Below are 27063 nucleotides of genomic sequence, written 5' to 3' on the forward strand. Positions count from 1 at the left end.
CTGTCACTTGCTAGGCGGGTATTTTTGAAAAACCTACTCATCCTCTCTGTGCCTCAGTTTCCTCCTCTGTAAAATGGAAATAATGCTGTGAGGGTTCACTGAGATGTTGTAAATCATTTGGCGCACTATACATGGTATCATTGCCAACACTTTAGCAACTTCTATTGTTATTTCTAAGAAACATGGTCACATAGCCATCAAGGAGTCTATATTCTTTTTCTTTCTTTTTTTCTTTTATAGTTTATGGTCAAGTTGGTTTCTATATATCACCCTGTGCTCATCCCCACAAGTGCCCTCCTCCATGCCCATCCCTTCCCTTCCCCCTCCCCCACCCCCATCATCCTTCAGTTTGTTCTCAGTACTCAAGAGTCTCTCATGGTTTGTCTCCCTCCCTCTCTCCAACTATTTTTTCCCCTTCCCCTCCCCCATGGTCCTCTGTTAAGTTTCTAGGAGTCTATATTCTAAAGAAGTAAATAGATGAAGCAAAGTTTAAGGGACCACCTTGACTAAGAATACAGATTAAAGCTCCTTTAAACTTAGTCTATCAAAACAAAACTGATGGTAGTGTCATTTGAGTTTACCACAGGGAAAGAGCAAGAAGGGAAGGGCAATAGAGACTGGATAGAAAACCATCCATTAGGGACTTAAATACTATATTCAACAAATGAATTGGCTCCACCATTAACTTACTGAGATCTTGCACAATTCTCTTTGGGTCCTGTGTCTCAGTTTTCAAATGTGCACTACAGAGAGTTGGATGAGATTTCAGCTAACATCTATAATTATTATACAGTTATTATAAATCATCACAGGAAATTCTATAAAGATAGATTTATTTGCTTCTGGGCTTTATGACACCTGGTATATAAATAATTTGTGCACTAAGTCTCAATTAACTTTTTCCTGTGAATAATGCAAATGAGCTGCTTTATGCAAAGTACTTCCTCAACACTTGGAAGTCTTTATAATTATTTTCAGTAGCAGAGGAATCAAAAGTGAAGCACTGAAAGATGAAATGAACTGCTCTCTCTGAGGGCAGAGAACAGAATTCTGAGCTCACAATGCCAAGGTTTGTTACTGGGTGCCATCTGGTGCTTTGAGAAAGAGATCCCTGTGGGGGTGTCTTCTCTTTCACCTGGAGCACCTCTGCTGAGGCTTTTGAATCCTATACCAACTCTGGTTCCTTCACATCAATCAGAACTAATCTGGAGAGATCACAGAGAAACGGTCCAGGAGCCTCCGCAGTTACATTGCGTCTGCTTCTCTCTCAGAGAACTACAGCTGGCTTTGCTGTTTTACAAGTAAGTGACACAGCTCAGGTCAGTAAGTAAAGCAGTTCTTTAAATCACCAACTTTGTTACAATATCATTATGCACACTGAACTCTGTGATTTAGATTTGCTGTACAGATAAACTCTGAAGCCTCCGTTCTTTCTTACCCTGGAAACTGTCTTAGTTTATTTTTTTTTATCATTTTTAAAGAAATGTTTATTATGAAAAGACACAGCTAATAAAGGCAACAAAAATATGTCCATAATCAGAATACACTAGCACAATTCTTTTCTCCATGTTCTTTTCTAGTCTTCAAAGCATAGCTACACTGATAGTATTTAATTTTATAAGCCAAATTTACACCATCACTGTATTATTTATCATTAATGTTTTCACCTTCATAGCCTTAGCATTACTAGTTGTAGGGGCTAGTATTTAATTAATCAAGACAAGGGGACTAACATTGTGTTCTTTGGCTCTAGGTTTCTTTCTTTTGGAATTGTAAAAAAAAAAAAATGCTATGGTGAACATTTTCAGGCATATACATCTTTCCTCTTATGAATTATTTCCTCAGGGCAAATAGTGAAAAGTATAATTTTGGGGTCAAATACTGTTTGTATAACTCAACATTTATTGCTAAATTATGTTCTTTTAAAAATTCCTTGTTAGTGATGATAGACATTTTTTCATGAAGCTGATATCTTCCTGAAGAGACTGAAAAATAACAGTGGCTTATTAAATAGGGCTTATACCTAAATTTAAAAAGAGTGGTTATTTTTGGGGGTGCCTGGGTGGCAACCAACTTTGGCTCAGGTGATAATCTTGGTGTTTGTGGGTTTGAGCCCCACATCAGGCTCTGTGCTGGAAGGTTAGAACCTGGAATTTGCCTCAGATTCTGTGTCTCCCTCTCTCTCTGCCCCCTCCACTCCCGCTGCTTGTGCTCTGTTTCTCTGTCTCTCAAAAATAAATAAATGTTTAAAAAAATGAAAAAATTTTTTTTAAAAAAAGGAGTGGAAGTAGATTGTACCACATTCTAAGATCACCTTGACACAGGGGTCAATCTGTATGCTATGGTAGTCTCGTTTCTGCCCTCCACTCAGCTCTACATGCAAATTCTCCTATTTACTAGTAAGTAGTGTTCTGGTGGTTTCTGATTCAACTGAGGGTTAGCCAATTGTGTATTTGGGGCGGGAGCAAAAGGCTAGGTTCATTCACTTGTCTTACCCTAAAGTTGCCAACAATTTAGAGTTAGTAAGATTGAAACAAATTCTGATACAAGATTAATGTCCTGTATCTATTCCTAGCTATGATCATAAATTAAATGATTTCTTGATTAATAGAAATAATCTTTGTATGTTGGTTCTATAGCACAAAATGGTGCTTCTAACTATGTTTAGGAATGCCCTGAAATTCTTCTTCCAAATCTCTGTTCTGCTCCACCCATGCTACAAAAAAGTATCAAGATAAAATCCATTTTAATTCATATTATTGGTAACAAATATTATTTGCTACTATGGAGACTTTGAGAGATGATACTGGGAAGATTAAAATAGGCACTGACAGTGTCTCTGCATAATTGCCTCCTTTGACAGCTTCAGTAAGTATAACATATTTAATTAGACAATATATCTAACGGATATTTAATGAACTTGTTAAGAGGTAAGCATTTTCTCAATGGATACAATTGTAACTCAGTGTTCAGAACATGTCTGAAAATGGGATTCAAGATATTTTTGTGGCTTCTTGGAAATTTTTATCATCTTTGACTACAAGTTCCATAAATTATACATAAAAGGAATACTACAGTGCTTCTAATGTGCAACTTGCATTTTTTCATGTTAAACAAAAAAAAGTGCTTATTATTTCAGCTGCTCGAAGGGTTTCTAAACATCTCTTCAGACACATGTCTACAAAAAGCCAACAGAAGGGAAAAGATACGCTTTGCATTCCTATCCCTGCTTAAAGACCAGAGATACTATTTTCCCCTCTATATTTTGTGTAAGTGGAACACAAATCCTTTGACATTTTTCTTTGCTTATTTTACTCTCCCAGATTGCGAGAGTCTGACACACTTCTATTCTGAAATCCTTCAGCACTGACTTCCTTATTTGGTTGCTGGAACTGCTCTTTGTCTTGTTCAAACATTCGGCTAAGCTTGCAGCCTCCCATCACCCCCGCCCCTTGCCCACTGCTCCCCCCTCCTACACACACACACACACCCATACACGCACACGCACACGCGTGCGCGCGCGCACACACACACTTGGCTGGCTTGAGCAGGTCACTCTGACTCAGCCTTCTCTGTTGTTCACTCGCCAATCACCCATCAGTTATGCCCATTTAAGGAGGACCTTTTGGAAATCATAAGAGACCAGAGAGTTCTCAGCTGTTTGGAAGACGGCTCTGTTGCGTACACTCTAAGTCACCGCAAAGCATGCATTTCACACAACTGTCCTCCTCATGTGGCAGAGTATGTATTTAAAAAAACTCCAGGCTGCCTAATTTGTGATTATTTTATTCCCCCACATTCTGGCTCTTCAATTTGGCTGATTGAGTGGTTCTGTTCTGTTTTCAACGTTCTCCAATCTATATATAGCAAATGGCAAATACTCCCATCTAATACTTTAAGAACTCTGTAACATAGGTTCAAAGGGATATTCTAATTAACATGTAGAAAAGCTTCCTAAGTGAAGAACACACCCCTTTCAGTAACTGTTAATTCACTTTGCTCTCAGGAGTTGAAAACAGCCAGGCATTTGGAGTGTGGAAGGGTCTTTTCTGGTTTCTCCGCTCGCTCAGATGTGTGTGGGGGAAAGTCCAGCTCTCTGCATTCCCTATTTAAGAAAGGAGTTGCAACGGCTCCATCCAATAAAACAGAGCAGTGTTTCCTTACATATAAACAACTGAGAAATTCCTTGGGCAAGCACAGAGCCTTTTGGTTCCTGGAACAAAGCGGATGGTGGTATTTATTATGTCAAATAAACACATCATCCACACTCCAAAGGGAAACCTGAAACAATAAGCTGAACAAAGCAGTTTTCAAGGTTTTAATCCTTTTGCAATTAGCTCTTGTCTAACTCGACTGAGAAATAAAGAATGAGCTATTTTCCCAGAAGTACCCTTAAGTGATTAAAGAGCCACAGTTTGTTCCCAATACTTGCCCTGAAAAAGAATCAGAGTTTGCTTCCAAAGGTAGGTAATATAAACATACAGGATATCCTATCACTGAATGTCATTTCTCATTTAGCCACTGAAAATAGCTAGTACTTTCCCTGGTCCATCGTGCTAATTACCGAAGCCCTGTTACTTATCAGGCATTGGACTAGATGCTGCCACCAGCCTTTATGGTCACCACTGATCATTATGGGGAACAGATCAAATTCTATAGAAAGCACATTTTCTGTCTGCCTTGTTACCATTCCATCAATTTTGCTTATTTGTGTTCACCATGGTGACCAATGTGGAAATAGCATTCAGCTTACCAAATTCCCAAAGTGTATTACCCTCTGATTTTGAACAGTTTCACACTGGCTTGGATAATTCTTGCTGACAGGGGCCCGAAATCCTTCTTGGATACAGCAGGATGTACGTTATAGACGTACTTTCCATCCCTCCCACTGGCTGTAACCTTAAGGAATCTGGAGGTGCCCAACGTGACTTGTGAATTCAGACTCGCTCAGGTTTTACAGCAAACGGAATTTGTGATACTCTGCACACCATTCTATTTAATTCCACCACAGGAACACCAAGCAGTTCTGCTAAAAAAAACCTGACTTCCCCTGAAAGCAGAGTCGCAGCACATGTCCATAAAAAAGAAATCTGTGAGAGTCTGTTTCCAAGTTTTTGAAATTAATGTTTACATGTGCACATTCATCTTGTTGTCATTAAGAAGGAAAGTGGTAGCCATCCTTCAAACATCAAAAAATTCATTGTTCTATGGGAGAAAAATGCTAAATTGAGAACAATTCTTCCACGATTTGGGAAAGACCATCGTCGCTCACGTTAAGCCCGATGTTCTGGGAAGTATCCTGGACAATCACTGGCCTCAAGAAACTAGCTCAAGACTGGGCTCGGGGGCCTGTGTTCTGGGGCCAGTTTTGCTGCAGAGCAGCTATATTACTTTTGGGGAAGTCATTTCATCCCTCTGAATCTTACTTTCCATATCTTTAAAATGCAGACATTTTAAATCAGAATTCCCGATGTGGAATTCGGGGGTTCAACAATCCCCAGACGCCCAGCTGAAACGGCATGTTTGCTCAAGACAGACCATCTACATGATCACTTAATGCATCTCCACCTCCACTGCCGCTGCTTCGCTGGTAGACACTGTGGCACGTTAGTGGAAGGATTTAAAACATGAGTTCTTAAGTGAAAAAAAATCAGTAATTACTAGATGATAATAATTTCTAATAATTTCGAAACTCCTGACTCTTAGAAGGAGAAAGGTTATTGGTTTTTAGACTTGGGTTTGTGGTCTTCACATTAGTGATTCCCAAATTTAGCCATAAATCTGGGCTGACTTAGACCTTCCTCTTCGTGTTCTTGGGATCATGTATTTTCTGAGACTGGTCTGGAACTTCTAAAAAATACTGGCAAAACCTATTATAGACAGGCTGTAAATACATTTTTTTTGTTGTTGTCGCTTCATCCCACACATTCCCAACTGGACTCAGAGTTCACTTTAGCTTAGTTCTTTTTTTTTTTTTTTAATTTTTAAATTTATTTTTGAGAGAGAGAGAGAGAGAGAGAGAGAGAGAGAGAGACAGAGCATGAGTGGGGGAGGGGCAGAGAGAGAGGGAGACACAGAATCCGAAGCAGACTCCAGACTCTGAGCTGTCAGCAGAGCCCGATGCGGGGCTTGAACTCACAAACCACAAGATTATGACCTGAGCTGAAGTCGGACGCTTAAGTGACTGGGCCACGCAGGCGCCCGAGCTTGCTTCTTTCTATGGCCCGCCCCTGAGCTCCCCGCACCTCTTGTCTTACACTGGGCTCAGGGGGCACCATGAGGTGGGGCTCAAAGGTGGGAAAGAAGGTTTCTGATGCACACACATGATGTGTTCACAACAATAACTTTTTAGAAAGCTGAAAGAATGATTTTTTTGGTATACAGGAGTCAAAATATGATATACATCAAATTTGCCATTTAAATATATATTTGATTATGCTATTAATTTTTCATCCTAAATTGACTGAGGCAGGGGAGGATTCCCAGAAGAGGTCCTTCTCTTACATTCCCTGCATTCTTACAACAGTGTTCCTGGTATGACGTAGTCAGAGGAGCACTAGTCTGGAAGTGAGATGACAATTCTATGGTTTCGATAAAGTCAGTGATATTTTCATCATATCATCCCGTCTGTAACTCCCCGAGGCCTGAATCTTTACTTGGAGTTATCATTATTTTGAGGGGGAAAAATGCATCATTTGGACCTTCAACCCTGGGGCAGGAAATAGATTCCAATTTATGTTTTTTCAAAATGATTACCTTTTACAAAAGAAAAAAAAGTCCCCGCTGAAAGAACTCCAGAGACAATGAGACTTTCCGCACTAGCATTCCAACCATCTATTTGCCTTTAGGGAGGTCCCTCCTTGCTAGGCTTTCTCCCAGAGAGCCTGGCATTCAAGTCCTTAAGTGGACATGGGGGTTGGGAATCCATGAAGGTTTTAGGCCTGCTCTGATTTCCACACCCATGTTTATACTCCAGGTTTTGATGGGGAAAGAAGGAAAATGGTTGCCATATGCTTCCCCACATTTGTTTCAAATGCAAAGAGAAACACACACAAGACTCTTCATTATACAACTTCAAGTAAATGAGTATAATTGGAAGCTGATTCCTCAGATTTGACTCTGAACCCAAATACTCATCAAGGAGGCCTAATTGTGAATGTAACATGCTCATAACATAATGTCTTCACATTAAACTACTATTAGGAAGAGCTGCAGAAATCTCCCCTGAATTGGAAAATCTCTGCAAACTAGCAGGCAGGAGAGGGGGAGAGAGTAACGTAAATTATTACCAGCAGTGTGTTGGAAATATATTCTCCCCTCACATCTGGCCATGACTCAGACTGCCATCCTGGATGTTTCCTTGCTGAAATTTCTGCCAAACACTGTTCCACAGACCTGCCCTCCTGGTCTATCCGTGCGGATCAGCTCTTTATTTGACAGGTTCTGTGATCAACCAGATGAGGCCCGAGAGAGAGATTTTCCCATACACGGTGCCTGGACAGATGAAGGTAAGCTAACAAGCTTCGTGAAATGGCAGAGAGCTGGCAATCTGAGCACAGGCTGGACACCTCTTATTAACGGTCTGTACTGACATAGTTCTAAGGAGGTGAGATTTGGACGAAGAGGGTCAAGAGTAATCCTCGCTTGGCTCTTCCTTGGTTTTAAGCCACAGCTTACGGTTAGTGTCCGGGGAACCAAAGTCTGGCCTTGGTCTCACCAATCTAACAGAACCAGGAGGGCTTCCCGCAGCCGTGTACTGCCATGTATCTCATCTGTGGTCATGATCATTTTCACCTCATGCTCTTCCTTTCCTTTTATTGAAGTACATTTTTCTACTCTTTGATGTACCCCTTCATGACTTTGGGTTTTTCCATGTTGTCTAACAAACTTCCTGAAAACAGCTCCACGGGCAACCACCTTTCTTATCTCATTCACCAGATCTTCGGCATGTAGCTGTCAACCATAGGGTAGGACTGTCACCTTTGCCCCATATTTCTATTTCATCTTTATACTCACACTCCAAACCGCTAACAGCCAAAGCTAAACATATCCCTTTCTTCTTTCTCCTTCCTAATGTTCTAAATTTCCCATCTCTTTCCAATAAATGTGTTTTGAATATCTTTTGGTTACAAAGTACTTCCCTATTTACTGATGACAAAAGTGGATCAAAATACTTACTTCCCTTCAACAATCCCACTCAGGTGAGCGCTAATGGAGGCCTGAACGTGTTGAACCCAGCACAGCTGCTGTGGGAGTTTTAGGGAAAGACCAAGCAAGAAGGCCTGAACGGCATCCTGGAGAAGTCACATTTCATTTTGTTAGCTGAACCACGAACCCAGGCAATTCTGTCTCTTTTGGTGGCTCACGATTTTGGTACAAAGTTGATTCCTTAAAAGAGTCACTGTAATATGTTTTTCTCCTCGTCCATTCTCCTCAAGCCACCGTATGTCTCCCCGTCTCTCCACATATAGACCATCTAGGAGATCATTCAATTTTCCCTCCTCATCCTCTAACTTTGGAGGGGAAGTGTTTCCATTCTCTTGAAATACTATCCAAGCCCAAATGGGCAAATATTTCTCATCCTAAGGCTACTTCCCAATGCCCTTTGGATCACTGAGACACCGTTTTCTAATCTTTCCTTCTATCACCAAATGTTTTGTTTTGTTTATTTAATGTTTATTTATTTGTGTTGAAAAAGAGAGAAAGAGGGAGCAGACAGAGAGGTGGAGAGACAGAGGAGACAGAATCCCAAGTAGGCTCCGTGCTGTCAGCGTGGCTCAATGCAGGGCTCAATCCCATGACCCAGGGGTCATAAACTGAGCCAAAGTCAAGAGTTAGACACTGAACCAACTAAGCCACGGAGGGGTCCCCCATTGCCAAATGTTTTAAAAGCACAGTCTCTATCCTTGCTGTCTTCACACACCCCTTTTTTATTTTCTTCTCACCCTCTTACAATCTTGCTTCCTTCCTTTGTATTGTACTCAAAATGGCCTTGAGAGGTCTTGTGTGGTCACTGAAGCACCAAATCTAATACCTCTTCCCAGTGCTCCCTTGCTTAATCTTTAGCCACCTTAGGAATGAGCCCTACCTCCTCAGATGCTCACACTGACCACCATTGTTCGCTATAACACCCTGTTCTCCGGTTCTCTTTGTCTACTTCTCTGACCGCTCCTTCTTAGTTTTGTTCACGAACTTCACTTTTTCTGCATCTGATTCTTAAATATAGACATTTCTCAGGTATCTGCTTTCAGCCTTCTTCTTTTCTACTTTATAAGGTCTCACTGGGGTATTTCTCCCATTCCATAGCTTTAATCACTCTGTCTAGGTGGATGACTGAAATATGTCTTTCATCTCAACCTCGCTTCCGAGTTCCAAAAACATCTTTCCAACCACATATTAGATATGTCCACCAGGATGCCCACCAGCACCTCAAACATAAGTCCAAAACTGAACTGACCATTCCCTTGATTCTACTCCAAGTGCCTTGGTGTAGATCTCCATTACTTATTATTTGTACTGTCATAATCATCCCCTAATGTTTTCCTCCTACACAGCTAATTACCTAAAATGCAAATCTTATTATAGAATTTCTACTTCATGTGTTAGGCCTGTCTGTATATCTCAACCTTTCGCTGAAAACAGTAACAAAACCCATGATAAATTACAAAAATCATTTTCTTAAAACACTAACACAATCAAGAAATAAGAATTTATAAGGGGGAAATATCAATAAAGGTGGGAACATAGAGTGGTAAGCAGAGAACTTAAAGCTACTGTACCCTAGGGGGGATTTTCCAGAAGCTAGAAAATGAGTTTGAGTCTTCATGGCCTCATAAAATCAGAAACAAAAGAAATAAACCCAAGGCTGTCATAATAATCAGAGACTCTCTCACCAAAAGGCCCCGGGTGAAGGGTATACCAGAAATTACAATGACCTACACATACATTTAAGGCCAGGGCTTTACAAAGGAAGCTACCTTGATATCAGGAGAACAGGGGAGAAAAACAGTCCTGAGAAACTCAAGGTTACAAGTGGCCATTTTTTTTTCCTTGAAGATTTACAACCCAGATTGCCACCATCAGGATGCTTTAGAAAACAAAACAAAACAAAACACCCTCAGGCCTTGGATTTAGTTTAAAATAGCACCAGACTGGTGCCTTCTTTAGGCATCTGGCAGGACAAATTCTTTCTGGAAGAAGGCACCTTGATCACAGGCCTCCAGGAATTCTCATAATTTTCTAAGGAACACCAGTGGTTTACAGCAAAATAAAAATAAAAATAAAAACTACATAACATATATTATACACACACACATATAAAATCACTAAGGACACGTGGAAATATGGTCCCATGAGCCAAAACCAGCAGAAATAACAGAAACAGAAACACGAACCCTTTCAATTTTGGACTCACTAGACATAGGGTATATAAAAATACTATGGGTAAAGAAATGAGACAGATCTTTTCCTCATTCAAAAGCCCTTTAGTTGTTCCCCAAAGCAAATGCTCAAAACACTCAGCCTGCATATATGCCTTAGGTTAAACTCCTCTGGATGTGCTTTCTTCTAAGTCTCTACTCAATTTTGAACCCCTAGCTCAGAATCCCACCTCTTCCATGTAGGCTGCTCAGATTTCCTCTTCAGGAATCTCCCCTGTATTCTCATGGGCTTGTTGAAGTACTTAGTAGTCTGATGACAGAAATGTTCTGCTCTTCTCAGCGAGCTCTAAGTTCTTGAAAATCTACGCAGAATTTTTTTTTCTGAATTTGTCACAGAAAGTACTTGCACAGTGCTTTCTGTACAGTTAGAAATGGACACGCATTTGCTGAATTAGGTTCAGTTAAATATCACTCACCTTGCTTAACAGTCCCTCACAGCTCTCAAATTCTTGTAGCATAATGTAACATCTTGGTATTTATAGCTTTTTATTGGTTCTCAAATATCGCTATAAAACCTTCAATCTTGTCAGATTCCTCAATGCCCTTTGTAAATTCCATGCTCATTTCTGAACCTGTTAACATTTATTTATGTTGTTTTCCCCTCTTACTAAGCTCCTCCCCTTCTGCCTCTGGATCACATCATGCACTACACTGATATTTCAATGTCAAGGCCAGGCACCACGGTATATGCGTTTGTATCTCCAGTTCCAGATGCATGGTTAGCACTCAACATGCACTTGCTGAAAGAGCAAGTACAACTGTGTATCTGTAAGTATATGTACGTAGACACACACACACACACACACATCCTGTCAACTTAAATAAGCTGTAACCTGCAAGAAAGAACTATTTTACTTTTTTTTTTATTCCTCAAATCTAACTGCTCATGTCTTGATAAAAACTATCCATATTTAATGACCAGTGCTCCCAGTTGGAAGGACATGTGTGTGTGTGTGTGTGTGTGTGTGTGTGTGTGTGTGTGTGTATTTTTGAGAGAAAGGAAGTGGGAGAGAGAGAGGGGGAGAGAGAGAGAGAGAGAGTGAGCAAGCAAGAGCACCAGCAGGGGAAGGGGCAGAGAGAGAGGGAGACACAGAATCTGAAACAGGCTCCAGGCTCTGAGCTGTCAGCACAGAGCCCCACAAATTGTGAGATTGTGACATGAGCTGAAGTCGGACGCTTAACTGACTGAGCCACCCAGGCCCCCCTCACATTATATTTTTACTGAATCTGGAGCAAACAAGAATGAGTGAACAGCAGACTGATCCTATATTCAAAACTGAGAGCTGAGGCACCTGGGTCACTCAGCAGTTAAATGTCCTAGTCTTGGTATCGGCTCAGATCATGGTTTCACGGTTTGTGGCACTGAGCCTTTGCACTGGGCTCTGCGCTGACTGCGGAGCCTGCTTAGGATTCTCTCTCTCTGCCCCTCCCTTGCGTTCGCTCTCTGTCTCTATTTCCATCTCAAATAAATAAACATTAAAAAGATGATAGGTGAATGGACCTCAAAGGACTACACGATTAACATTTACTGAGCATATTATGCTGTGTTGGACCCTGGGCCAGGTCCAAGGGGTACATATATAATATATGAGATAAAATCCCTTGCTTCAAAGATCTCACATTCTAATAGAGAAACAAAGATAAACTATGCCCTATAATTTATAAGGTGCCAATTGCTGTAAGTCATCAGAAGGTAAAACATAAGGTCAAAACAATTCTCTCTGTAGGGGGAAGCAGAGAGAGGGTCTCAGTTCACAAAGATCTCTTTTGAGCTATCCCCAAAAGATGAGTAGGTAGGAGTTTAAAGGGATGGGTGGGGGCAGGGGCTTTCCAACGTGTGGAAAAACTATGTAGAGAGAGGCATGAAGATGTGCAAGAGCCCTGCATGCACAGAACTGTGAAAATGGGTTTGAACATAATCCTAAAGGAAATTTGGGCAAGTTTAAGCATTGGATTGGACAGAGGAAAGGAAAGTACTTCAGGCATAAAGTGGGAAGGGGGAATTCTCTAAATATTTTTATTTTTCTTATTCTCATATTTGTGTTTCCTTCCAAAGAGGGCCTGTGCTCAAGTCCCCCTCCCTTAATGCAAAGCTTTCCTCCAGTCTCACGTTCTTTAGGAGAGAGGGTACTTATTACCCAGTGTAATACAGCCTACAGCCTAGGAAAGGCTTGGTGACCTCCTGAACACCAACCCTTAAAATGTACGGCAGAGTGAGGTTAGCCTCCCACCTTGAACTGTCAGTTCATGTTCTCATTTTGGAAATGAGCAACTCCTGGTCCTTTTTCTTCATAGAGAAAACACATGGCATTCATTCACGTTTATCCTGAATATGTAGCTCTTGGAATGAAAACACAATTCTTTTGAAGACATTGGCAAAGATTTGATGTTGTGCCCCATCAAATACAATACTTACCTAATTACAACCAACAGGAAAACTAATTTACATGCTTTTTTAATAGCAGGACAGGGCATATGTCTCTATTCACAGATATTGTGACTGTTTAACCAACGCTCCTGAGGAAGGCAGCCCCAATTTAAGTCCGAGTGGGGAGACTTGGTTATGGGGCTCTGCAGCCACATTTGTCATCATCGTAACCCAGAAAGATCAGACATGCTTAGAGCCACAGCATCTTACAATGAGATGGGACTTTAATTATTAGATTTTTAAAAACTCTACTATGTACTGAAAGATAATGGCTTTGAAATTTTGAAGATTGTCCTGAAACACATCTATTTGTTGACCCTCAGCTAATGTCTAGATTACTGCCAGATCTGGGATAAACCAATGGGTTTCTGGTTTATACCAACTTTTGGACAAATATATGGGGAACTATCCCAGGAGCCTCACTAGTGAGCTGTGAAGCACAGCATGTTAGTTTCCGAGCTGATGTATTTCCAAATGGCTTCACTAAGAAGTAACACACTTCCTTTTCTACTTCCATCAGCAAAATAAAATGCACAAAGATAAATTTCCTAGCCAGTGCCATTTCGGGCAATACTCAGCAAAGCAATACGCATGTCATTAGCATATGCTGTTCCCACACGCAGTGAGTAATCATTTAAAAAGTCGAGGGTGTTTACAGCTGTAAAAGCTACATACTGTAAAAGGAAACGGGAAAGGTGACCGCACACCACCAGCAGGGACATGCCTGAACAGCATTCCCAGGAATCCTGTACGCACAGGAAAAGCAACTCCAAACACGCAGGCCTCGGTCCCGTACGGGTGTAAATTAGCTTCCACTGACAGCACACGCTGTACACCTCTCTGAGCCAACGTCCTCCTGGGCCAAGGCCAGCAGAGTGCTCTAACAACAAGGGCCTTGAAGCCGTTCTTTACATCCTCATGGCCACGACTGTGAGGATCCGAAAAGAAAATGTAAAAAACTTCCTGAGACAATTCTCCACTCAAGAACTCCTTGTTTTCTGGTGAGCCAGAAAGCAGCTTTGTAGGTCAGGTGGATTCTTTTTTATACGTCCTTACTGTTGAGTAGTGTTGGTTGGTACTTATTGCTGGAACAATGATTTCTTGTTATGTGAGAACCTAGAATTCAGACCTTGGGACAGTCACTGTGCAAATAAGTGAAGCAGTTTTCCCCTTCTTAGAGAATTCCTAAGAGGTGACTCCTCACTGCTGTAGGCAGCCTATCACCTAATCGGTGAATGGCCAGAGGGGAACAAAGGAATTTTGCTGAGTTTGCTGGCTGGGAGCCAAAACTCCATGTTTCCTTCTTCTTCATGGGCACAGAGTTCGACTATTTTCCTTGGCCTCTCCTACAGTTAGCACTCCTACAATCAATAAGAAAAAGGCAGTGGCAACCTAGCATTATCTGGATATTGGCCAAGCTGTTCTTGCCCCTATTTCCGGGAGAAAGTCTTCATTTGCTCGCAGGGACCCCACTGGCAGCTGCTGTTATTGGTGTAGTAATGAGGGTAGCCACAGAGGGTTTGACAGAGTGCCAGTCTCCTTGAGCACAGCTGGGTGTCACTAGTAACAAACGAGATGGATTCTAACTCTCTTTATTACCTTCTTTGGGTTGCAGGTACTTAGTGTAGCCTAATGTATCTGGGGCCTCTTGGAGGCAGCTCGCTCGCTCGCTCGCTCTCTCTCTCTCTCCTTTAAGTAAGTCTCAAATTATTTTTCCATCAACATGTCTTTTTAATTTTTTAACCTTTATTTTTGAGAGACAGAGAGAGATCATGAGTGGCAGAGAGGGACACACAGAATCTGAAGCAGGCTCCAGGCTCTGAGTGTCAGCACAGAGCCCGACGTGGGGCTCAAAGCCACGAACTGTGAGATCATGACCTGAGCCGAAGTGGGATGCTCAACCGACTGAGCCACCCAGACGCCCCTCTTCATTTAAAAAACCATTTATGGCTTAAACAAGGCTTTATAAAGCAAAATAGTCAGGTAGCCTTTGTCCATGTCTAAAAATAGAACAAGACAGGCACTCGGGCACTGCAGAAATGTCCTGCGTGTGGTGTCCCCATCAGATCCTTGGCCTCCCCCAGTACCTATGATCCTGACTTGCAGGGTTTTCTTTATACTTGATTTTCTTCATAGTTTTATTATTCCATGTATGCACCTCTGGATAACATACTTTGTCCCTCCCTCTTTTGGGCGCTGAGTGGGGTCACACTGTATGCATCCCTTGTCTTGCTGCTCTTCTTCTATAGCGTGTTGGGAGCATGGATGCATGTTGTTTTGTTTAGCTACAGTTCATTTATTTTAATCGCTGAATAATATTGAGCTAAATGACTCTACCACAATTTCCCTATTTGTTGTACCGTTAATGGACTTCTGAGATGTTGCCAGCTTCTGGCTGCTCTGAGCATTCTGGTCCATGACCCGGGGTGCACAGGGGTAAGCACTGCTTTGAAGAATATACTTAGGAGTGGAACTGCGAGGTCACAAGGTTTGTGTAACACTGGGTTAATCAAACGATGCCAAACTCTCCTCCAATGCGGTTTTTACCAATTTATACTCCCACTGACAGTGTGTGAAATATCCTGTCACTTCATATCCTTGCCAGAACTTGGTATTGTCAGCCTTTTACATTTTTTTGCCAATCAGGTGGGAGTGTAATGATATATCTTTGTTGGTTTAATTCATATTTTCCTTATTACGAATGAGGTGAAACATCTTTTCATGTTTATTAGCAATGTGAATTCCCATTCCCTCTAAGGGGATAGGGGCTGTTCATGTCTCTTCCACATTTTTTTTAAATTGCCTGACCGCCTTTTCTTTTTGTAGGAGTTATTTGCAGGAGTTCTTTATTTTGTAATCTACATATTGTGGTGGAGGTCCAGTATTGTCTACAGAGTTAAAAATATTTTCCACTCTGTGGCTTTCTACTCTCTGATGTCTTTCGATGATCATAAGTTTTTGTTTTAATATATCTGAATTTATCAAACTTTCCCTTTTATGTCTTGTTTCATCAATCTGGAATTAAGTTTTGCATAAGGTACAAAAAAGGAATTCACCTTAGAAAATAGAAACATAAATTTAGCAGCTAATATTTATAAAAAGAGAAACTTTTAAAAGAAGTGTTTTATATTTTCTTCCTTTATAACAGACATGCAGCCTGTCTCTGATAAGAGGCACATACATCATATACCTTGTTTAGGGACAACTAAGTGTCAATCTGCTAATTCCCTTAAGAAGCAGGAAGGCACAGGGGCGTCTGGGTGGCTCAGTCTGTTAAGCGTCTGACTTAGGCTCAGGGCATGATCTCACAGTTCGTGGTTTCTGGCTCAAAGACTGCAGGATCATGACCGGAGTCTACGTTGAAAGGCCACCCAACCGAGCCGCCCAAGCGCCCCGACATATGCTCATTCAAGAGGTTATCTGTCAAACAGGCATGCTGATTTTCAATTATTTCACATGTGCTTTTTCCTCACACACAAAATCCTGGTTACCTAATAAGTACAGAACTACAGGGGCGCCTAGATGACTCAGTCGGTTGAGCATCTGACTTCGGCTCAGGGCATGATCTCACAGTTCATGGGTTCGAGCCCAGTGTCAGGCTCTGTGCTGCCAGCTCAGAGCCTGGAGCTTGCTTCACATTCAGTGTCTTCCTCTCTTTCTGCCTCTGCCTTTCCCTGGCTTGTGCACGTGTGCACGTTCTCTCCTTCTCTCTCAAAAATAAACATAAAAAAAAAGTATGGAATTACATTGAAATACATGATACTCTTGCGTTAAAAGACAGAACCTGAATTCCAAACAGCAGTCTCAAATTCATTATCTAAATAAAAGATAGGTTAGTACAAGTGACAAGGAATTTGCCTATATGTTCATGGTGAGTAGAAATAGTTTTATAAAGAATTTGTTATAAAATTTTTAAGGTTAAGGGACTATAATTATCTTTCATTCAACTGACTACTCTGAATGAAGCAAAGAACAGAGTTTTCTCTTTTTCTTCCATCTACATTATCTGAACAATTCAGCAGTACTAGAACTATGACTTTTTTAATCCTTTAAGAAATGAGCCCCTTTGTTTCAAGTTTGGTAACAATAGAAAGCAATGAGTTACTTTAAGTATTATAACTGTAGTAAGTCAGGATATATTCGCTTTTTAAAAGCTTTAAACACTTCCGAAGATATTTACAACATGATTTAGTAGGGCAAAGTCAATATATATAATATGGTCCCATTTAAAAAATATGCAAACTTATGCATTTAAAAAGTTAACAATGATGATCTCTAGGTTACAGGAAATTTATAATTTTTTTCTGTGATATTTAGAACTTCTCCATTTCTGCCAATCTATATCTGTATCTTACTGATTGATAGATGTTCTAGAAGCAATATGAAATTTTAACAAATGCCTTAGCTCAAGTCAAAAAGATACAATGTTTTATAAGATATCAATGAATTTTATTGTATTTTGGTAATTCAGAAAATGGCATTGCAAATTTGTAAGTTCTAAACCCATTTTTCAAAAAACCCTTCATTTTAACCTTTAATTCCTTTAAATATAATTTAAATTTCTTTATATATACACATACATATATGCATATTTAATGTTTATTTATTTTTAAGAGAGAGACAGAGTGAGAGACAAGGAGACACAGAGTACAAAGCAGGCTCTAGGCTCCAAGCTGTCAGCACAGAGCCCAGTTTGGGGCTCAAACTCAGGAATTGTGAGATCATGACCTGAGCCGTAGACAGATGATTAACCAACCTAGCCACCCAGGTGTCCCAACTTAAGTTTCTTCTAATGGCATTTTTATTTAGAGGAGTTTACCAAATAACATCCTTATCTGTTATATAATGGGGGACCCACTTAGATAATAGGTAAGTAAAAGGCTTCCTGCCTGAGGAAGACCAGATCTAGCATTCTGAACTGTGCCCCACATTGCCTACACCTTTGACTGTATTTAGAGTAGTGACAAAGTAGGTGATTGGGTAGGTTTTTCATAAAAATCAGGTGGACTTTTTTGTTTGACACCCTTCACAAAAGCATCTTCAGTCAGATTTTACGGCCTTGAATTAAAGAAAAATAGTGAGACTAGGATCAGAGGATAAGCTCCCTAACTCAGATATGCTGTGAAATTCCATGAAAGATTTACTGAACATGTAATTAATATACGGGAGGAATACTCTGTAATTAGCAAGGGTACAGCTGTGTGAGAGGATGTGGGGGGTGGGGGGAGAAAGGTGTTAAATATCGTTATCAGTAAAACAGAATAAAAATCTGCTTGCATCTAAATTTGGAATTTGGTGTGTGTTCAATTGTTAATTTGGTTTCTGATTTCTTTTATTACCTTTTTTTTGGTGAGCTAATGTGAGAAGTAGTTTTACCTGACCATGGAAACTGGCAGTTCTATCTTTATTTCTGCCATTTTCTACAAATCACCTCCTAAGCTGGGAAATCTGGCTGGGAAATCTGGCTGGGAAATCTGAAGCACGATCCCAATTCTCATAAGTCTTGCTTTCTTTTCTTAAGACATCCACGCTATTCCAAGGAGAAAATGACTAAAATTTCCTTGGTTTCATATATATATATATCCCAAAGAAATATAATTTGGGGTGGATCTGATTAACTCCTTTGTTAGGAATCAAACAATTTCCTGGAAAGGATGACAGCGAACACGCAGATGAGCAGTTCTGTGTCTCCTGCTCCAGGATATTTGGAGTGGGTGCTCCAAATATACTGAATTTGGGGGTCAGCCATAAAAATATGGCTACACAGCATTCGGTAAATAAGATTAGAACTTAAAGACAAGACTGGTATGGTACAGATACAGGAATTTTTTTTAAGTGTTTTGATTTTACTTTATTTTTAACTTTTTTAATGTTTATTTACTAGAGAGAGAGAGAGAGAGAGAGAGAGAGAGAGAGAGAGAGAGAGAGAGAGAAACAGAATGCAAGTAGGGAAGGGGCAGAGAGGGAGGGAGACACAGAATCTGAAGCAGCTCCAGGCTCTGAGCTGTCAGCACAGAGTCTGCAGAAGGGCTTGAACTCATGAACCGCAAGACCATGACTTAAGCTGAAGCTTAACCAACAGAGCCATCCAGGTGCCCTAGACAAATGTATTCTTGATTTTTCTATTCTTTTCTCTATTTTCTGATTTTATTTAAAAACTGCCACTTGAGAACCTTTAAACGATTTCACAACAGTGGTTATATAAAAAACTGCCACAGACTAGATTTCTCAAACTATGGTAAACCTATATATAAAGTAGAGACTTTACAAGACCAAAAGAAAAACTACTACTGCCAATAACGATGACAGCTAAGATTTATTGAACATTTACTATATTTCAAATCCTGGGGGTTAAGTGTCTTCACATTTATTACAGGATGTTAAATGGCAAACCTCTGAGCTGCAGTTTAAAAAATTTTTTTTTTTAATGTTTTTTATTTATTTTTGAGAGACCGAGAGAGACAGCGCAAGCAGGGGAGGAATCTGAAGACAGATTCTGAAGACTCGCTCCAGGCTCGAGCTAGCTGTCAGCACACAGCCCGACACGGGGCTTGAACCTGTGAACCGTGAGATCATGACCTGAGCCGAAGCCAGACGCTTAACCGACTGAGCCCAGGCACCCCTGAGCTGCAGTTTTGACTGAAGTCTCACAGGCTCTGAACAACAGAACAGATGCCCCACACCCTGAAGGAAACCTGTGGGAGTGTAGGACGTGTGTGGAGCCTGGAAAACCCGTTCTGCCACCCTTAGCCATTGATTACCCCCTCCAGCTACTAACTGGGATCAAGGCTGCCAAAGGAGGGAGGGGGGGAGAGAGACAGAAGATAGTTTTGTCTTCAGAGTCCCACCCGGGGGAAGGGGAAGGGAAGGTCACATTAAACTAACCTTCAGATAAATGAGAGGGACCTCAAGAGGTCCTCTACAAGGGCTCAAGTCCCTTGGAATTTCAGGCTGCGGTGGGAGAGGATGGCACTCCTACTGACCACTGGACAAGCATGGATGAAGTCCCCCTTGGTCCAAATAAGCCTGGCAGGGAGTCTGCCTGGATCATTCTAAACAGACCCCCCCCCCCCCCCGCCTTAAGGGGACTGTCTGACAGAGTGAAGGGACCTAACTGAGGAGGCAGCTGTGTGCCTAGAAGGCTCTAGAAGCCCAGAGGGTGAGGCCTGGAGAAGAGGAGGAGCCTCTGTGTTCAGAGGAGCAACGGCAGCTAGAAAGTTGGGGAGCAGGTACAGGAGGAAGAGCCAGAGGGGGGGGGCAGCCCTGTGCTTCCCTGACCGCAGGTGTCCGAGCAGAGCTGAACCTGACTTGGGACAGGGAGGGTACGGCAGATTTGATGTAGGACGGGACCCAACTTTGGATTACTGTAACAGACAGGATTGTAATTACCATAATGAGAATGTTCTAGTTTATGATGAGAAAACTTGTATCTAAAAGCTACTCTAAAGCTACAGGATCTTCTGGGATTTTATCGAGTGCAGGAGAGGAACAGAAAAACAGAGCAAGAGCTTAGCACTCGAGGAAGGGAAAGATTAGTTATGCCCTTATTGAACATGTTCAACATTTACTGAACACATTATACTTTCAATCCTTCGAACAACTCCATGCCATAAGTACTCTGCTACTCATTGTCCATGAATAGGGAAACTGATGCCCAGAGAGGGTAAGTCAGCTCCAGCCATAGTTTCACACTAACAAGTGCCAGGGCCTGGCTTTAAACCCAGGCAGAGTCACTGAAATACTCTGATCCTTCTTGCAGCAGAATGGGGTGGGAGGCAGCAGGGGGGAGTTAAACATTATAATTGGTATACAGTGAAAGTACTAGTGTCCATTTATAGATTTATTCTTATTTACTTACAAAATACATATATTCCTGCACTCTTAGGTACATTAAAAAATAACTCCTGGGGCACCTGGGTGGCTCAGTTAGTTAAGCGGCTGACTGCAGCTCAGGTCATGATCTCACGGTTCATGGGTTCAAGCCCCAGGTGGGGCTCTGTGCTGACAGCTCAGAGCCTGGAGCCTGCTTCAGATTCTGTGTCTCCCTCTCTCTCTGCCCCTCCCCTGCTCATGATCTGTCTCTTTGTCTCTCAAAAAAAAAAAAAAAGTCCTCCTCCATCATAAAGTTTAGAATAATAAGATCAAATATATATGTATATATATATTTTTTTTAATTTATTTTTTTCCCTACTGGGTACACACACTCAATGCACTTGGACAGATCTCGGAGTGGGATTCTTTGATTGTGGCAGATCACTTTACATTCTGTCCCTAGAGTTCTTGCAGTCTAAGGGCTCCCCTTTCTCATCTGTTTGGGTTTCTTTTCTGGAAAAGTCTGATAACGGCGATGTTTAAATTGAAGGATGAAGAACAGCTTCTTGGATTGGAGAGAACTAAGTGCACCTTAAGGATACTCAGAGTGGGGGTAGGTGAAGGCGGGAGGATCACAGAGGAGTCATATAGTGGAGGGCAGGCTGTCAACTGAGAACAAATTTCTTTCACTTGGTAGTATTCCTTCGGGTTTTTTAAAAAAATATTTATTTATTTTTAAGAGAGGGAGAGAGAAGAAGCAGGCACAGCGAGCAGGGGAGGGGCAGAGAGAGACACATACAGAATCCGAAGCTGGTTCCAGGCTCTGAGCTGTCAGCACAGAGCCCAATGTAGTTTTGGAACCCAGTAACCGTGAGGTCATGACCTGAACTGAAGTCAGCTGCTTAACGACTGAGCCACCCAGACGCCCCCACCTCTTTGACTAGTTCTAATAGTTTTCCTTAACTCACTGAGTATCATGTAAAATTATTCTTATGATTTTTTTTCAGCAACTCTGTTCTGAAGAAATTTCTAAATTTTCTAAATATTCTAAAACAGAAGGACAGTCACTTTAGGGAATTGGGCCCTCACAGTGGCCTCTGCTCTGTGATGCAGGAGGAGGTGTGACATGGAAGCTAAAAGCAATAAAAACCTCCACAGCCATCTTAATTCAGTGCTATGTATCTTACAAGACACCAATTACACGCAGACCCTAATCTCCGCTGCAGTGCAGGGACCCCGCATCCCTGAAACTGCACACAAAACTTGTGTCCCTGTGCATGTTCGGGGGAAAGTGTCCACTTTTCATCCAATATTTGAAGAGCTCCTTGATTCCAAAAGAGAATTACTGGATCAAGTATTCATTTGAGTAGTTCTTCCTTTAAAACAGAACTCATCTTGAGAGGGAGAAGGCATTTTTAAGACTTTGTACTATGAAAGAAGAAATAAACAGTAGGGAAATGTACAAAGTAAAGCGTCCCTCCCTCAGGAAGGCATCTTTGTGACTAGTTTATCGTTGGATGTCTAGAAGCTTGAAACAAGCTTCAGAGGAATTGTTTCAATCAGATAGTCAATCAATACCTCGCTTAAAACCCACAAGAACTGCAAAGGGGCAATTGGAGCTTGAGCTTATGGGGGTAATAGGAGAATAAAAAAGGGCTCATTTTGGAAAAAAAAAAAAAAAAAGACTGCTCTGGAGAGAGACACCTGGTTAAGACATTCCAGGGGGCTGTGGACGGGGGAGATCACCATGCCGAGGAGGCGGTGTTAGCTCAGAACTATCAATGCACCGTCCTCTGCAGCCCTGGAGGCAGTGGGAGCACAGGACTTGGGGTCACTACTGTGGCCTTGGATGCCAGCTGCTATTGGCAAATGACAGGCCTGAGAATAACAGAGTTATGAGATATACAAGTTTCTATATGAAACCTACAAGGTCTATATATGTGGACATGATTTTTTTTCACATTAAACTTTGCCAAGGGAGTGAGAAGAATTACTGAAGTCATCTTTGCAGATGGTAAAATCCAGGGTCCTAAAGGTGTCAATTCTCCACAAAATCAATTTAAAATTCTAGGTCCATACTTCAAAATTATAATGGAATTCTTTCCTGAAACTAACATATGGATGCAAAAGTTTATCTGAGAATAAAGAGTAGAAAAAAAGGAGTACTCAGTGTATGTGTGTATATGCCCATTGAGAAATTTGTACTAACAGATGCAAATAGATTTTAAAGGTACAATAATTAAAACAGTGTGATATTCGCTCAAGTGTAGACAGAGATCAGTGGAATGGAACTTCCACAAGCACGCAGAATTCAGAAAATGATAAAGTTGCTGTTTCAAATCAGTGAGAAAGTATGGATTATTCAGTAAACCACAGGAAATAATAAATTTCAATCTGTACCTCATACTATATGACAACACAAATTCCATATGGTTTAAATACTTGAGTTAAAAAAATTTAACCACAAAATCTCAGTTTAAAGCAGTAGCATAATTTTGAGGCTTTTGCATTCCTGGTCCTCACAAAACTAGAGACAGCCAGGCACTGGGTTATTTTGCAAAACTTTTTTTATACCCTTAGTCAAGAGCTACCCATCTATAATATGATACTGAAAAATCATTTAAATTAATCATTCAAGTTTGTATATTTCAAAAAAAAAAATCATGCCTCTTCAAGGAGAGACAGTGTTTGCTAATGAGAAGGCAGTACATTTTACATAATAATTTAAAAACTACACAAGTTTGGGGCACCTCCTGGGTGGCTCAATTGGTTCAGTGTCAGACTCTTAATTTCAGCTCAGGTCACGATCTCATGATTTGTGAGATCCAGCCCCATGTCGGGCTTTGTGCTGACAGCACAGAGTCTGCTTCAGATTCTCGCTTTCCTTCTGTCTCTGCCCCTCCCCTGCTCTCCCTCCTCTCCCTCAAAAAAACAAAAGTAAACAAATTTTCTACTTAAAAAAGTAATGCTATTTTTTTAAAGTTTATTTATATGAGAGAGCGAGCAAGCAGGGGAAGGGTAGAGAGAGAGGGAGAGTGAGAATTCCAAGAAGGTTCTGCACTGTCAGCACAGAGCCCCATGCAGGGCTTGATCTCAGGAACCGTGAAATCATGACCTGAGCTAAAATCAAGAGTCAGATGCCTAACCAACTGAACCACCCAGGCACACCAGTAATGCCACATTTAAGCACAAAGAATATGCTATGTTTAAGCACAAAGTAATAACTGTCATACTTTTCTGTTTTTCTAGACATTTTCCAAAGAAGGATCCAGTTCGATGTAAAACATAAGGATATTGTGAAAATTCTTAGGTGGTTATTGAATCTGTAAGTTGCTACTCAAATAAAAAGTAGAAATTAGGTCATTTCACCTTCTATCTGTGGGGGTGAACAACACTTGTTGTTAAAAGTTTGTTAAATTTATAACTAATTTGCTATAGGGCAAAACCAAGTGAAAGCTAGCTATTTAACAAAGATGCGGATTATAGTTTAACAGTTTAACATTACCTAACATGTTTTAAATTTAAGTTATACAGACTTTTTTGTTGTTCTTGCAAGCCTCAAATCTCATTTAAAATCATTTCAAGTTAATATTTAATCAAAAGTACATACATACACCTAAGTGTGTAAAGAGACTGACTTGGCTTTTGATGCCTACTCTCAGGAATGAGTGCTAACAAACACTGAAATTCTCAAAAGCTTACTGCCTAGAGAGCCTGAAGTAAGAGCATAGAGGGGAAAAAAGGAATAAATAGAAGTAGTTACTTATAAATAAACATCTGAATTCTTAATAAACAAAAAGAAAAATTGTGAAAAATGCCTCCACATATACAAGTGTCTTACCAATGAAGTTTAGACCAGCACTGTCCAAGAGAACTTTCTGAGACAGTGTGCATGTTTTATGTCTATACTATCCAATATGGTAGCCATTATTTATATGTGGCTATTCAGCACTCGATATTGGGCCAGGATGCCTAAAGAACTGAACTTCTAATTTAAATTAATTTAGATTTAAAGAGCCACATGTAGTTAGTACTCCTGTGTTGGACAGCACAGGTTTGTCATTCCCTAATGAAAAAATACTAGATTTAAAATAACTTCTATAATATTTCTGGAGAAACCACAAGTACCATAAATCAAAATTTGTGGTAACTTCTCTTGACATCTGAACTCAAGAGGAACACAAAAAAGATGATCTCAAACAGATTTCTTGAATGATGAAAATTACTGTGGCTGTTTCAGTGTAGGATTACTACCGTGCAGTTTCATAGTAGGTTCTTAATAAGGCTTTGTGAGAAAATGAATAAGTAAGTTCATGAATGAATTGGCAGGCAACTTCTTTGGGAATAGAAAACCTTATAGCAAAGGGTAGGGATTTCTTTGAAATTTAGAGCCATTATCTCTCACTTTTTAAAAAATTTAAATCCAAGTTAGTTAACATACAATGTAATAACAATTTCAAGAATAGAAGGTAGTGATTTATCACTTATCTAAAACACCCACTGCTCAATGCCCTTCTTAATGCTTATCACCCATTTGGTGCATCCCCCCACCCAACGCCCCTCCAGCAACCCTGTTTGTTCTCTGAATTTAAGAGTCTCTTACAGTTGGCTCCCTCTCTGTTTTTATCTTATTTTTGCCTCCCATCCCCTATGTTCATCTGTTTTGTTTCTAAATTCTACATATGAGTGAAATCATGTGCATTGCTCTTTCTGACTTATTTTGCTTCGTATTCATACTCTAGTTCCTTATCTCTCAACTTTTTAAAAATGAGTTTAACGGTGATAGAGGTGGATGGATGGCAAGTTCGCTAGATAGACGGAGAGTTAATTAGTTTGATATACGGACCTTAGTAAGTGATTTTTAAATGTAGAAACCCCCACTGGGATGACTCTCTTGCTTTGGTGCTCTATTAAAGGTTGCAAGGCAAGACTTTTCATGTTCTCTCAACCTGTAAGTTATTTTTTTCTGCTTCAGGAGAAGGGAGTCCATATAACAATTTTAAAATTCTACAAATTAATTTTCAAAACCCTCAAAAGGAAAACAAAACACCTGCTGTATCAGGATTTAGAGATAATAGTGGTTATAATTTTGTCTACCCATCTTTTTTGTTTGTTTTTGCTAACTATACATACGTGTACATGTGATAGTCTAAAATTAAAATTGGATTGTACTTAACAATTTAACCTATTTTTCAAATGTTCTAATACTGGCGAACATATTTCTATGCCAGTCAGTATACAATTTTTATCAATTATATTGTCTGTATAGCATTCTACTGCCAAAATATTAATGTGAATCACTATCGTATTTTTTTCCTGCTATGTATTTTTCCGTCATTTTTCTCATGCTACTTCAACAATTTTGTCTATCCAAATTGGTTTTAAAACTCTACATAATTCTCTACAATGCATTAGAATTGACCCTACCCTTTCCTCCTAGATTTCCCAGTTATGTTACCTTCTTCCTGTGAGATGACAGAACTTCAGATTTGAAGACTGAAATTGCTAATGGGGTTTTTTTCTCCCTTACCAGTAGGGGTTTGGTAAGCAAGACCTAGAACATCAGCTGCCAGATCTCCCAACGTACAGGTGGGATCTGGGAGTAAGGAGGAAAGCAGTTTTGTCCCTGGAGCATATGTGGGAACTTTAAGAAGACTCTGTGGAATTTCCAAGGAGCTGCTGCTTCCTAGAGTATGAGGAGTCTGCATCAAAGAGTAAATGTTCAAATTGCTCACTATCGTTCAGGGCAGCTTTTTTGATGTGATTCTGAAAGTCTGAGTTCATCAGCATGAAAAAGGAATTTCTGCTGGATTTATTCAGAAACCCAGCCATATTTGCATAAAAGATAAGGGTTTGATGATGCACAATTTGTTCTAGCCGGAGTCAGCAACCTGGAACCAGAAGGCAGGAGCAAGGACTGGGATTCTCTTTCATCTTTTGGACAAACAACAGAGTTCCTTGTACTGCACATTCACACGCATAGCAAGCATTTGGAAACGCACAGTACTCCCCTTGTTAAAACGGAATCCCACTGGCTAGCTAATTGATTCACAAGTCTGCTAACTAATTCCATACTAACGGCTTAAATTAAAAGTTAATGAAACACAGTCAGGACCCCATTATGTTCCACTTGTAACAACTTTCTTTAAAAAAAAAATAAAAGGGAGGGAGAAAGGAGCTGATGCTTCATGAAAAGGAAAATGTCTGGGACATCATCCTGAGCTGGAATGCACCCACAGCCAGAAGCATTCCTTGGTTGGGTCTCCCTGCCAAGCCCAGGGAAGCCGTTTCTCTGCGGCAGGAAAGAAATCCCCACAGGTATCCCATGACCAGACTGACCAGAGCTCATAAGGCGGCATTGTTTGCGGCTCTGTGGGGTCAGCT

The 27063-nt window shown here is 40.6% G+C and overlaps 1 long non-coding RNA gene across 2 annotated transcripts; it reads left to right on the top strand.

Annotated features, from left to right (window-relative positions):
- The first annotated feature begins 1124 nt into the window (after window positions 1–1124).
- LOC115291536 lies at window positions 1125–26840 on the top strand. 2 transcript variants are annotated; one of them, XR_003908517.1, is made up of 4 exons: window positions 1125–1301; window positions 23929–24004; window positions 26213–26393; window positions 26557–26840. It is a non-coding gene; the product is annotated as an uncharacterized LOC115291536 (long non-coding RNA). The 2 variants fall into 2 exon arrangements; XR_003908513.1 differs by lacking the exon at window positions 26557–26840 and having other exon boundaries at window positions 26213–26416.
- Window positions 26841–27063: the final 223 nt, after the last annotated feature.

This window comes from Suricata suricatta, chromosome 1 (assembly GCF_006229205.1).
Source record: "Suricata suricatta isolate VVHF042 chromosome 1, meerkat_22Aug2017_6uvM2_HiC, whole genome shotgun sequence".
NCBI lineage: Eukaryota > Metazoa > Chordata > Mammalia > Carnivora > Herpestidae > Suricata > Suricata suricatta.